Genomic DNA, 15294 nt, shown 5'->3' on the forward strand with positions numbered 1-15294 from the left:
ACTCTTGTTTGATCATTGAATTATTTTTCACTTTTTGAGTTTGTGACAAGAAGTGATTTGTGCTGTATTTTTATTAAGTAATAGTGATTATTCTATGAATGTTATATTTACACAAATCACATTAGAAAATGGTAGCACCAACTTAGGGGGAGAAATCATTTTGCTAACATACTTATTAAACCCTTTTGAAATGAACTCCTCATGAAAGAAAATTGAAGATAGAAAAGCTTTCATCTCTTGAACCTAAGGTATGCCTCATACACTCTCTTAAGCTTTTAAGGTAAAAATTCTATTTTATATCCCTTGAGCTAATACTGTTATTACTTTGATATGAAAAAGATTGATTATGCTTCATATGATTTGCAATGTATACTCTTTGATGATGCTCTTATCTAAAAATCATGCCTATGCTTAAATGTGTGGTATATATTGAAATTCATGATTTTTCTTGGCATATGGATTGCTATACATTGAACATGTTTCATTTTTTTTTTGGAATTACATTAGCTCCATGAGATTATATTGAGTTTAACCTATTATGAGCAATATTTGGTATTCTACATAATGCTTGAGCTATGATTGTTAAATCTTCTAGATTCGATATTAGTATCCTTGGTAGATTGCATGTTGATATCATTTTGGCATCTTATTTGATATTATTAGGGAGAACATTTCAGTTATGAGCTTTTATTTATCATATCTCCTGTACGGGAAAGAAATAAACCTTCTCGTATAATCCTGTTGATCAAGATTGTGCTCCTCCGTATGACGTCGCTTTACTCCCTGAAAACACAAACGTGAGCTAGCCGGCGGGTGTGTGCCGGATACCTCTCCGATGCCTAAGTCAGTAAAATAGACAAATAGACAAAAAGCTCTATGTATTCGAGAATCAAAGTTGTGTTACCTCTCCATAGGTGATGTTATGAGCTTTTATAGGTTCCGCATGGCACAATCCAAGTAGGACTCTTACACTTCCATGTAGAGTCCTCCTATGAATCACATTTCTGAAAGATAATGCTTATCCTTCAACACCCCCCATCACTGCTTAAACCAAGTGAGATGGTTTACCGCGGTTGGATGTCAATACGACCGAGCTTAAATGACCATGCTAAAGCCGCAGACTAGACCGAGATAACTTTAGCTCGGTTCTTCCATTCATTGCTCTCACGTCGGTTTCTCCTAGTGCTAACCATGGTATGTTCCGACTGGGATAACCAATAACGTGGTTCCGACCGGGATAACTTTGTATGTGACGACCAAGCTTACCGTAAGCTCTTTGGGACCGGAGTAACTTTAAGCCTCCTTTCCACCGGAGGAACTTTATGCCTCCTTTGGACCGGAGTAACTTTATGGCCTTTTTACTCAGCCCTTTGTACTGTGGCCCATAACGGCCCATTACCCAGCTCGGCCCAATTTTCATATAAATTACCCTCTCATCTCCTATTAATTTTGCCAAATGAAACAAGGGAAAGAATTTAAATTTGCTTATTTTTTAAAATCCCCTCAGTTTCTATTCTATTTTTGATATCAAACTTATGGGCTTGCACTTTCACATGTTACTATTTTTTTGCCTATTATTGTCAAATGGTGTGAGTTTCAATTGTATGATCATTATGTGCTATCATTTTTTCTTTTTTGGTATCATAGAGCTACCTTGATATGGATGATTATTTGTGCTATAATGAAACTTACATTTTTTCATCCTATATGTTGTACCATACTCCCTCCTTGTGCTTGATTTTGTTGAAAATGTCATCGGGGAAGAAAAAGAGACTTGATTGTTTTAGTATCTTTGATTATTTTGGTATCTCTATACTTTTGGTATCTTAATTCTTACAACATGACCTTTGAGCTGATTAGTTGTTGATAATGTAGAGGAAGATCATTTTCCTCAAGGAAGAGTGACTTGAACTTTAGCTCTATATTTATGCTCTTGCTTGGCAACTTTGTTTGATCTATGCACTATTATGTCTATTATAGTCTTGAGATTGGTATGCTCTTGCTAAAAAATTGAGAATTAGATCATGCTCAAATGCTTCTCATATACTCATTAACAATTTGGTCAGTCATTATTATTTTTTGTTTGGGCTTAATTTTCTTATTTTTTTCTCTGCTTTTAATTTCATTTTTCAGTACTTAAACATAAAAACAAAAACAAACCAAAATACAAATATTTACATAAAAAAAAAACACACACTTCATTTTTTTTTACGGCCACACGCCGATTGAAATAAACATAAAAAAAAAAATCCTTCATTTTTTTCCGGCCATACGCTGATCTTACTTACTCGCCTCTTCCATCGTTTTCTTCTTCTTTTTATCACATTGGGTGACCCTTGACGCTCTTGCCCCCGTGTTTTCATCGAGAGCGACGACTCCCCGCTGACTATCAAAGGCCAAGAACGACGTTGCTCTAAATCGGGCCATGGAGGTGGTCTTCCGTTTAAGCTCTTTATTTTCGGCCTTCAGTGCGCCTATTTCTACTTGCGCATCCTTGTACATGAGCTGGGGTAGAACGAGTTAGGCGTTGACCTGATAGAGCTCACTCATCCTGTTCTGCAATCGGTGAGCCAATTTTGTGACTGCAGTCACCGTCTCCATACAGGATGTTAGTGTGAAATGATTGGTTTCAATGTCTGATTGAGCTGCCATTATTTGCTTAATCGACATCATAGAAAGGTTGTGAAGAGTAGGAGCCGGGGCACTCGGTCCAGCAGAGCTTATAGGATCGTTCAGGTCTGGAAACAGAGTGAGGGGACGGGATGAGGAAGCCATGGATTAGAGGTGAGAGGTGTCAAAGAAATGAGTTGTAGAGAAATAGAAACGAACAGACTGAGGTTTGGCCTCCTCCATTCAGTTTCTTTGTCTCTCGATGAGGTAGAAGAAACAGACGAGAGTGGTGAAGAAGAGATAGAAGAGAATGGTGAATAAGAAAATGGAAGAGTGTGTGATTAAGAGAAAAGGCTGAAGAGAAGAAGAAAATGAGGTAGAGATAGCTGAGGAGAGCTACTTTTGTCGACTAATGAAGCAAAAGCCAGGCCACGTGGCAACCACGTTTTGCGAAAAAAGAGAGAGACCCTTGACGCGTTGTATGTGTATGCATATATTTATATATATTGTATAGATATGTAATATATATATTTGTTGATTGACCATTGATTGACCTGTCTCGTTTTTGTCGGTCCACTGACGCAAAAGCGAAGACGCGTGTCCGACGCGATTTTCGACGAACAAAAAAAGAAACGCGGTCGAATCATATATATATATATATATGTATATATCTATTTTGATTATCTATTTTTTGATGCCATTTATCACTATCATTTTCCTCCTCCTCCTCCAGATTCTGACCCATGATTTCCTTTTGATAATGTCACAATGGGAGAAATTATATGATGTTATGAATTATGGTATTTTTTTCAAATTATGGTATTATTTGAAAACTAATATGATAATTATGTATTTATAGTTTGATATCTTAGTCTCATATTATGTTTCTAATTAAAGCTCATTTATTACACATGTGCTAACCTATGTATTTCGAAATGAATTCAGGGAGCATGACTTGAGAGGGAGCCCTTGTTACTCCCAAAATCAAATAAAAATATCATTGTGTGCCATCATCAAAAAGGGAGAGATTGTTAGACTTATTTATTTTGATGCTTTATTTAATTATGTTTTAATTTATTTGAAAGAGAAAAATAGAATTCAAAATTTGTTTTGATAATTTATTTAATTATGTTTTAAATCCAAAATTTATTTTGATGATTTATTTGAAAGAGAAAAATAGAATCAAAATTTATTTTGTCCCATTATTTCTCACCTAAACCTTTATCCTAAATGTTGTTAGAATGTATTTAATATTTAATTAAATCAGGAGTTCAAACAGCCTAAAACAAAGGTTCAAACAGCCTAGCACAACAGCAGGCCAAAAGGTTCAAGTGAAAGATATTCAAATTAGTAATGATGGAAGTACAACGGCTATAAACGGCTATAAATTCAAATGAATACAACGGTTATAAACGACTATAAATTCAAATGAATACAACGGCTATAAACGGCTATAATTTTCATTATATATACCAAAACCTCTAATGTAAAGAAGTTACAAAAAATCTGAAAATATTTTTTGATCTATAATCACTCATATCTTTTCTCAGAAATTATACACTAAGCCTTGTAGCTTTAAGCCTATCTTTCTTGCGTGAGATTTACAGAAAAATCAAAGTTTCATTTTCTATATCTATCTTTGAGAGATATTTATTGTAAGCTTTCTTTGAAAGTAAAAATACCATTTCATATTGTAAAAGTGTTGCAAACACTGTGTTCTTGAAATCTTGAGAGTGATTGTGAATCACGTAAGATTGGCAAGTGTTTGGGGCTTGTGAAGTCTGTGTAAAATCCGTGGAGGATTGCTCTATTTGTAAAGAGGTTGCTAGCACCCCTGTGAAGCTAGAAGATAGTAAAAAATCTCAAGTAAAGCTTAAGGAGTGGATGTAGGTTTGGTTGAAGCCGAACCACTATAAATCTGTTTGTCTCCTATTCCCTAATCCCTTTACTTTCATACTATTGCTATAGCTATCTAATATTCATGTGTTAATCATTTGATTTACCCTGTATGTTAGTTATACTTCATTGTTATTTTGCTTGATTATTTACTGTTAAGTTTATCATTGTGCTTGTTAATAATTTGTTGTACTAGTAGTTAATTTTATTGTGGTATTATTAATTTTATTTTGTAGAAACCTAATTCACCCCCCTCTTAGGTTGCTTTTTGGAAAACAAATATTATAGGACCAATTCTTATTTTAAACAAACCTTATAGGTGTATTTGTAATTTGTTAAAAAATAAAAGATTTATGTTTCATAATTAACCAAAAATATTTGTGTAATTACGAAAAAATTTGTTTTATAATTAACCAAGAATGTTTACATAATTACGAAAAAATATTTACTTGACATATAGGTCATCATCAGTAAATTATTCAAAATGAAAGGGTAAAATCGAAAAGCAAAGACGAACCTTAAATAGCTAAGCGGTTCTTATATATATATAGATATATAATATGCACGGTGCAAATATTGAAGGAACAAAACCAAACCCTTTGGGTATGTTTGGTTTGAGTTTGGGAGATGAGTTTTAGAGGTAAAAAGTACGAAAAGTTGTTTGGTTTGGTTTTTTTCAAAAGATGTTTTGGAAAATTATTTTGAGAGAGAGTTTTGAAAAAAGTGATTGATTTGATGTGTATGAGAGAGAAATTTGTTTGAAAAACTTATAAACCAAACAAGTTTTGGAAATTTTTTTTGAAAAAATTTGTTTGGTTTGATTACTTTTGAAAACTTATTTGTAGAGAATTTTTTCCAAAAATTTTTGGGAAACACAAATCAAACAAGGCCAAATTTCTCTTTCCTCAATCTCATATCTCTCTTTCTTTTACCCCTTATCTTTCTCTAGGGTTTCTAGATTTCTTTTTCCTCATACCCTACCACTACCACTGCCAAAGTTCCAAAAGCCACGGCTACCAGAGCTTGCTCTACCTGTTCGGACGTTAAGCCGTTCTAGTTCAATCATGTTGGATCGTGATTGGTCTTCAATTGTCTGTACGGTGGAGACAGGCGGCGACAGGCTTGTCTCCGGCTATGGAGATCCAGTTCCGAATCGCCGACACCAACTCATCGACAAAGTTGAGAAAAGCATAAGCGAAATCAGAGAGATGAGATCTGCAACGTGATCTACAATGCCGACAAAGCCTTTACCATCCTCTATGCCGTCGTCAAGTATTTCTAAACCTCACGAGCTCTACAGCAAGATTAGATGATGGATTAAGAGGGACGTTGGTAGTGGGAACTTCTGGCGCCGTTGGTCAATGATGCTCATGAAAGAGAGAGAAACATAATCAAGATCTAGATTGTGTTTGCCTCGCTTATTTGAGTTCTTTGGCTTGTTCATATACTTATTCTTGAACAAAATATTAGGGGTGGGCATAGGGTTATCCGACCCGCACAACCCGCCCTACCCAACCCTACCCGCACAGTTATGGGCGGTTTCGCAAACACATTAGGGTCGGGTGCGGTTTGAAATATTACAAATTTTCGGGTTGCGGGCGAGTTGCGGGTTTGAACCGCACCCGCTACAACCCGCCCGCACAGAATAATTTTTTTCTTTTTCCCTAAAAAATCTGGACCGTTCATAATTTTTGTTGCCTAACCAAATAAAACCCTAAACCTAATATCGTCAAATACACTACAAAAGCAGCTCTCTCTATCTCATCTCTCTCTTTCTCTCGTTCTTCTATCTCTTTTTCTGTGGCAATGGCGACGGCAACCACTGATTTCCACCAATCGACGTCTCATTCTTCCATCTCTCTTTCTCTGTGGCGATGGCGACGGCGTCCACTGATTTCCATCGATCGACGTCTCGTTCTTCCATCTCTCTCTCTGTGGCGATGGTGACGGTGGCCACTGATTTCCACCGATCGACTCTCACTCTCTCTCTCCGACAACTCTCAGGTATGCTTTTGTCTCTCTCTCTCTCTCTCTCTCTCTCTCTCTCTCTCTCTCTCTTTCTCTTTTCTCGATCTCTAAATTTTCTTTTTTATGTCAGATCTGTTTGTGTCCTCAATCCTTTATCAAGATTTTGTCCTCAATCTTCTGCAACTCTCAAGATCAACCTTCGCAAGATCAACCTTTGCAAGATTAGGTAATCGTCTCTCTATTTTGATACTTGGGGGAAATTATGTTGATGTCTTGATATGAGTGTTTTGATACTTGAATCTGAGTGTTTGAATCTGTTATTCTGTTTTTCATGTCACTCAAATAGTTTAGTGCTTTGATGTTTGAATCTGTTATGAATTTGTTTTGATATTTGAATCTGTTTTGAATTTGTTATAAATCCGTTTTGATATTTGAATCTATTTTGATATTTGAATCTGTTATGAATTTGTTATGAATCTGTTTTGATATTTGAATATGTTTTGAATCAGTTATGAATAGGGGGGTAATGCTTCAGATCTATTTATGGTGGGTTGATGAAAAATGTGAGAATCGTGTTAGCTTGGGCTTGATAGTGGTTCTATTAGAGGGGCTCATCAGTTGTGGAATGTAAAACTTTTGGTTGGATGAATATTGATGCAGAGTGTGTTAAGAAAAAAGGTGTAAATGAGGGAATTTATGTGGGAAACACATGGGACTGCTTCTTTGCATTTTTTTATTTTTTATTTTAATTATAAATTTTGAATCCTCCTTATCAGGTTGGGTAGATTTTCTTGCAAACTATGGTTTTCTAGATTTGAAAAACTTCCTTTTTTGTTTCCTCTTCGGCGAAGACTTCACTGGCCTACAGTTAGAGGATATACAACTTGTTATATGATAAAAAATATAATATGTGAAGTTGTAGTAGAAACTTGACAATTACTGAAACTCGGTGCTTCTTCTTTCGCAGGTTAACCCACACACCTACCAAGTGAAATTATGCGACTTTGGAAGTGCAAAAGTTTCAATTACTTGTTTGTTTCAGGATGCAGCTGAAGTTTCAATTCTGATTATTTTTTAAACCCTACCTAAACCTGTTCATCCACTTGCTAATTACCTAAAGAATTTCTCTCTTTCTTCTTCTTTTTCTTCTTCTTTTTTTTTTATTTTTTGTGTGTGTTTGTGTGTATGTGTTATTGTCCGGCAAAGGAAAAATTATGGGTTGATGTTTTTTGGGTGTATGTGTAGTAGTGTTGGGTCTTGTTGGGCTTGTTTCCATTATAGTGTGATGTCTGCTGCATTTCTCATTGTTCAAACAATTTATTTGATTCTTATGAAAGTTTTGGGGACCCCCACAAGGGAGGAAAAAAAAGGTTTAAAATAACAGATTACATTACAGATTCAACTTCAATAACATATTGTTTACATATTGTTATTTCTGTAATATTATTAATGTTTGAGCATTTTAGAAAATGAGGAAAAAGGTCCAAAATAAAGATTGACAAAATGGGAGCAAAAAAAAGGTTTAAAAATAAACTTTTTAAAAAAAAGTTCAATCCGCAAACCGCCCGCACATCCGCGAACCCTATCCGCACAAACCGCAAACCGCATTACGGGCGGTTGCGGGTTGATTTTTTCCCAAACCGCATAGATGCGGGCGGGTCCAAACCGAACCGCAAACCGTCCCAAACCGAACCGCGGACACCCCTACCAAATATAGATTAGATGAACAGATCTAGAAATTTCCAAAGGGGAAATGATTTGGAGCCCTAAAAAAGCCCTCCTTAATCCCCAAAACGATGTCGTTTTGGGGAAATATTTTTTTTTTTTTTTTTTTGTGCCTTGGTCTCAATTTTCGGGGGATTAGGGCTCCCCAAATTAGGGGACGTAGCACGGCCCTTTCCAAAGGTTCTTGTTTTTTTTTTTTTTTTGGGCTCAAGTTTGTTTGTTTTTTTGTTTTTTTTGTTGGCTCAAATTTTGTTGTTGTTATTATTATTAATGATGATGCTGAGTGTTGTTGATGATGATGATGAAATACATTGCAACAAATTTAAAATTTAGACAGATATTTTAATAGATAAGAGATTAAAATTGAACAAATAATAAAATTTAAATAGATATTTCAACATATAAGAGATTAAAATTAAATAGATAATAAAATTTGAACAGATATTTGTATAGATAAGGGGAAAAAATTAAATAAATAAGGTAAAAAAATTAAACAGATAGGTGTAAAAATTCAACAAATGGTACAATTTTAAACAAATAAAGGGAAAAATTAAACAGGTAGGGTAAAAAAATTAAACAGAAAAGAACAAAATTGAACAAATAGGAAAAAAATTTGAACAAATATAAGAAATTTTGAACAAATAAGAAAAAATTTGAACAGATAGTCAACGAAAGTTAACAAATAAAAAAAAAAAAAACAAAACAAAATGTCCTTTAAAACCAACCAAAGGACTTCTCATTAAACTATTTAAAAAATGGTGGATCTTTCACCTCACTGAACTTAATGCCTTATACTTTTCTTAGCTTGGACTCCAGCCAAAATTCCAATTTTTAATTTCATTTGGTCAAAAGTTTAGAGCATCTCCAATGACACTGCCAAAGGAGCTGCCAAATGAATAATTTGGCAAGAGTGAAAAAAAAAAAAAAAGTCTCCAATGGCCAGCTATTTCTCCTGCTAAACATAGCAAATGCAATTTCAGTTGTCAAATTTGACAACAGAAATGACATTTGCCAAGCATTCCACATCATAAAAAATAACTGATTTTGACTCCAAAGCTCAGTTCATCCTATCCCAAAAAATCATCCCAAAATGTTTGAAGTTTTTTTTTAAAAACAAAATCCAATAATATTTTTTTTTGTCAAAAACAATTCATTTATTTATAATAGCATCTGTTCCTTCAATTTTTTTTTTCTCAAAATAAATTTCACCAATTTCTGCATTTCCCAAACAAAAATTTCACAAATTTCAGAATGATTAGTCAAGAATTTGTTTCACAAATTTCACAAATATTTAGTCAATAACAAATTTTAGAATTATCAGTTAACCCAAATTTCACAAATTTATATAAATTTTTGAAGCAATCTAGTTCGAATTTAGAAGATAAATACTTAGATTCCAGCATGATTAATGACAAATTTGGTTTGAATCTGTTGTGTTTTTTTTCAACTAATTTGGTCTGAAACAGACACAAATCTAAAGGGAAATAGGTTTGTCTAGACTCAGAGGCAGATCTTCATAGCTTTACCTTCATCATAGGCTCCAGACTTGAATGAGGCTCTGGACTTGATCAGCAACAACAACACCAAAAAAAAGTCAACATGGAGAGAGAGAGAGAGAGAGAGAGAGAGAGAGAGAAAGAATGGTGTGGATGGTGTCTTGGAATGGGTTTGCTAAAGATGGGGTTGGGTTTACTGAAGATGGAGAGAGAGAAAGAGGGAGAGAGATGGACTCAGCCGATTGGGTTTGATGTAAATAAAGATGAGAAAGAGAGAATGATGGGTTTTCTTCATAAAGTAGTTGATGATTTCAGAATTCTCACCTCAGCCATTGGATTGAGAAAAAATCAACGGTGTGGATGGTGTCTTGAAATGCAATACGACCGTTGTGCTTTTTTTAAAAAAAAAAATTTAAAAGAAAAATTGCAAAACAGAAAGAACAAAGGATATAAATACAATAATAATTTTATTTTATTTTTTGTAGTGGTTGTTTTTTGGTAGGGTGAATTATATATATATATATATATATATATATTTTTTCAATTTTTAATTTTTTCAATTTTTTAGATTTGTCTAGTCGGGTATAATGTAAATATATAATTTTTTTTACAAACAGTTAAAAAAAGGTCACAGAAGATAAAAAATAAACAAAAACGAATCACTATAAAACTTATATCCAAACAACACCTACAAACTTGGAAGGAAAATTAGTTGAGATTTTGCCAAAATAGCATGTGTACCATTGGAGCACCATTACGATAATTTGACAAATTACTACTATTCATTGCCAAATTATAACAATGGCAATGGTATTATAGCAAATACCATTGGAGATGCTCTTAGGCATTAAAATATTTTATTCAAAACAAAAGTGTTGTTATTAGCACCCCATAAATTATTTTGGACCGCCTAATTTTTAGCCTTTTTTTTATTACAGTAATAACTTCAAATAAAATTATTACAAAGGACATCATTAATTTTGGGACACCCCATCTCACAATTAAATCTACACACCCTCTATATCATAAATTAGGGTTTATAAGAGCACCCACCTCCATCACCACCCTCCATCTTCTCCAAATCCTACCTTCAAAACCTACCCACCCTCAAAACCTTGAAAACCCCTTGACGACAATATTTCGGTTGTAATGATGGCAACCATTTAATTACCTACATTGAATGGTCAAAACATGAAAATTTCTTAATAGAGAACTGTCAAAATTAGTAACGCTTGCAGAAGTTTTCATTTTTTCAAGTTCGGGAATACAGACCTGAACATTATTTATTTGTTCGAGAAGATGTTCCCAAACAAATAAGTAATGTTCGGGAATGTAGGTCTGAACATGAAAATTTCTTAACACATTGAACGGTCAAAATTGTTAACGCTTACAGAAGTTTTCATTTTTTCAAGTTCGGGAATACAGGCCCGAACATTACTTATTTGTTTGTGAACACATTCCCAAACATAGATTATTTGTTCGGAAATGCAAGTCCCAATATGGAAATTTGTTAACACTTTCAACAGTTAAAATTCTTAACACTCGTAGAAATTTTATTTTTCAAGTTCGGTAGTTTCAATTTTGAAGAAGCAATGAGAGAGAGAGAGAGAGAGAGAGAGAGAGAGAAAGCATACTAACTGTGACAATGGTTAAATCAGCATAGACAATATTCTTCTTCTTCTACTTCTTCTTCTTCTTCGTGGGTTTTGAAAAGGATGAGAATCTCCTTTTTCTTAGTGGGTTTTGTTAGGATTTTTTAGAAATGATGTCTTTTTGGGGGTGTGTATTCAATGGGTGAAATATTTAAGGATAATTTTGATATTATTTAAGGGGGAAAAAGAAATTTTAAGGGTTTCAAAATTTATAAGTGGGGGTACAAAGAAATGGAGGGTCCAAAATAATTTATAGGGTGCTAATAGTACCACTCCAAAAGAACCAACTTGGACAAAATGACCAACATGCCCATATATATATATATATATATTATATACAGGCACAAATACAAACACATCTACCCATTCTCTATTTTAGTCTCTCTCTCTCTTGTACTTGCCGGAGTCGTCAGAATCGCTGCTCAACCTCTCGATCGCATCGCACTGCCGGCGAACTACCGTAATACCTCGTCGGCGGTGTCGCCGTCGCTTTCTCTCTATGGATCTAAGCGAATCAAATCTGCTCATCCTCTTCATTTTCTCTTTTGTCGCCGGTATATCTCCCCGCAACTACGCCGCAGTCACATCGGCTCCTCATTCGCTAATGGCTCCTCTATTTTCGACCTCCGCCTTGTCCAGATTGACATCTTTGATGTCTTCTTTGTTTTCAAGCCTTTGATCCAACAATGGAGCCAAGATTTGAGGTTTGTATGTATCATTTATATGTATATGCATGCCTGGTTCCAAGAGCAGAATATCCAACCCCTAAAGTCAAAACTAATAGTGATTCAATTAATTATTATTATAATATTACACCTGTAGAGAAGTATTTTGTGAATGACAGCACATGGCTAAGGTGACACCGAAGTGTTAGTTGAGGTACCATGTGGCTTGGTTATGCGTCGAGGTGATCTCGGCTAAGCTGAGGTTATCTACGGAGATACCTGAATCTGAGATGAGCGGATAAGGGACAAGAGTCCTAGAACATGGGAAGATCTTAGTCTGGGTAAGGATAAGACTCAAGAAGAGTTTATCTCTATCTAGATGAAAGTCCAGGATGAGCATTGAGCTTGAGTCCAATGAAGTGAGGCTTCTAGTGGGATCAGGTCACTGCTGGTTATAAAAGCAAAGCACCCTCGTGGGTCTGAGGTAAGTTCTTTCTTGTGAGTTTAAGCACAATTTACTATCTTTGAGAGATATTGATTATTGACTTGATCGTCGGAGTGCCCCCGGGTGGACGAACCACCACCGGAGTCTCATCTTCTTGTGCAGGTTGTTAAGCTTAATCTATTCTGTCGGTGCTCTCCAACTGAGTTCCCCGTTTGGTTGTGTGGTCAGAAATTAACACCCACAACACTCTTAAATTTATACCAAATATTTTTTGATTCTCTTCTTCTGTTACTAAACAATATGGAAGTAAATTGTAGACTATGAGAGTTTCAAAAGTGTTTGGGTGTTCTTGAGCTTTTCTTTGGTTTTTTTTAGTATGAGCAATTAGATCGCTGTTTGGTCTTTTCAACAAATCAGTCTCTCTTATGTATATGAGAATTTGATTTAAACAGATAAAACAAAAATTGAACAAACCTTGGAAGTAAAGGTTTCTTCACTGATGATCTGTTGTTTGAATAGATAAAAAATAAATGGATAGAAAATTTCAACAGATAAAAAATTTGAACAATTGATACAAAAAATTGAACAGATAAAAAAATTTGAACAGAAAAAAATTTAATTGATAAAAATTTTAAATAGCAAAAAAAATTGAACATATAGGATTTTTAACAGATAAAATAATTTTAATAGATAGAAAATAATTTCAACAAAAAGTCAAACAAATAAAAAAAGTCAAAGAGTAAAATTGAAAACAAAATGTTCTCCATGACTTCTCATCAAACTATTTCACAAAATATAGACCTTACATCAATAAAAAAATATTGGACATAATATCTTATATCCTCTGGGCATGTTTGATTGGATGGATTAGAGCATGTGATTGAGATTATTAATCCGTGTGCCCAATTATCCAATGTTTGTTTTAACATTTTGGTTTAGAATTATTAATCCAATGGATAATTATCCAACAAATTTATAAGATTATTAGTAATGGGGGTAGGGGTGGAATTATCAATCCAATGGATAATTTATCCTATTAATCCAATTGGATAGTGAGGCTAAGGCCAAGTTTGGGTAGTTTAAAAAAAGTCAAAAAGTCAAAAAGTTACTCAAAAAGTTAAAAAGTCATCACTATTCACCAAAAGTCAACAATTACGGCTGCACAATTCCCAATTCTAATTTTCCCCTACAAACTAATTTTTACAATTTTTTATTACACATTTTTCCATAAAAAGTCAAAAAGTTAACCCAAACATTCATATTTTCAACCTCAACTTTTTAGTCTAAAAAGACAAAAAGTGCACTTATTTAGTCTTCCCAAACTTGGCCTAAGTTTGGGGAGTCTCAAAAAAGCCAAAAAGTTAAAAAGTTACTCAAAAAGTTAAAAAGTTATCGCCATTCACCAAAAGTCAACAATTACGGCTGAACAACTCTCAATACTTATTTTTCCTTACACATTAATTTATACAATTTTTTAATACACATTTTTTCATAAAAAGGTAAAAAGTTAACCCAAACATTCATATTTTCAACCTCAACTTTTTTGTCAAAAAAGACAAAAAGTGCACTTATTTAGGACACCCCAAACAACCCCTGAATACCATACTAATTTGATAAGATTATTAATACCTCATTATTAATCTTGTGAATCAAACATGGCCTCTTTATATTAGATTTATCACCAATTAACCCTTATTATAAAACCAAAATATATGATTTTTTGAGCAAAAGGAAAAAAGGGAGTTCCCTTAAAGTATACTGAATTATAAACAAAAATATATGAATTTTAAAGCAAAATTATACATATGAATTTTAAAGCAAAACTAACTCTACATACATAACAAAGAGTTCGATCGTATTACTTTAATGGTACAAAATTAATGTTATTCGTAGCAAATTAAGCTGCGCAGGCGGAAATAAAAATAATTAAATAGAAATTTTACTTCATTTTACTATTTAAGAAAAAGGAAATACACTTTTAGGGCTTTCATTATTTTATTATTCAGTGACCAGCCCCGAATAGAAACAAAAGGGAGCAAAAATATAAAAAAAGAAAAGAAAGATAAAATAGTGATTTAACATCAATCCATGTGCGGGTTCCATTTTGTGGGATTATGGGTTTCCCTTACATCTCGCCACCTGAAAGGGTAACAGCTATAAGCACACAGCAGAGTGAGAAATATTATGCCATGAGTGTAGGGAATACAAAATGATCATGGATAATTAGTTAGGCTAAAATATTTACATAATTTAATTTGAAATAACAATTTATTTAAAGTGGCAGGATACAGAAATCATGTAAATAATTAATCATAACCACGGTATAAAACAGAACAGAACAGAACAGAGGTCACAGAAGTGACAGTCAGAATAGAGGTCCATGGATCCATGACAACAGAAGACCACAAAGTGGCCAAACAGAAGCCTAGGGTTATTTAAGTCCCCCAAGGCGTGGGACTCCCGTGGTGGTACTTACAAAACATAATTGTTTATAAGGTTATAGTCAAATATATACTAAAATCTAAACAAACATATCTATGGATTTCCTTTTAAATAAATAGAGTTTAGAAAATAACCTACGTAACTGAAATATTTATAAAACATAATTTTTATTAATATAACTTAATAAAATATAACTTATATAAACTAAGGTATGGTAACTCCAAACATTCGTAAAGTATATAATGGTAAATCAAAGTATAATATAACTCACCTTACTATCGACCCTTAAGCTTATTCCACTATCACAACCTTATAAGCTCCTTACTTTCAATATTCACGTACCTTTCTCTTTTTCTTTCTTTCTTTCTTTTTTTTTTTCTTTCATTTTCTCTTCA

General features: G+C 33.7%; 1 long non-coding RNA gene across 1 annotated transcript; it reads left to right on the plus strand.

Moving 5' to 3' along the window:
* Positions 1–6241: 6241 nt before the first annotated feature.
* LOC145794845 (uncharacterized) lies at positions 6242–7790 on the plus strand. Its single transcript, XR_014334793.1, has 3 exons — positions 6242–6510; positions 6605–6700; positions 7442–7790. It is a non-coding gene; the product is annotated as an uncharacterized LOC145794845 (long non-coding RNA).
* The last annotated feature ends 7504 nt before the right edge of the window (positions 7791–15294 follow it).

Source organism: Camellia sinensis, chromosome 7, assembly GCF_055761805.1.
Source record: "Camellia sinensis isolate YWXY chromosome 7, ASM5576180v1, whole genome shotgun sequence".
NCBI lineage: Eukaryota > Viridiplantae > Streptophyta > Magnoliopsida > Ericales > Theaceae > Camellia > Camellia sinensis.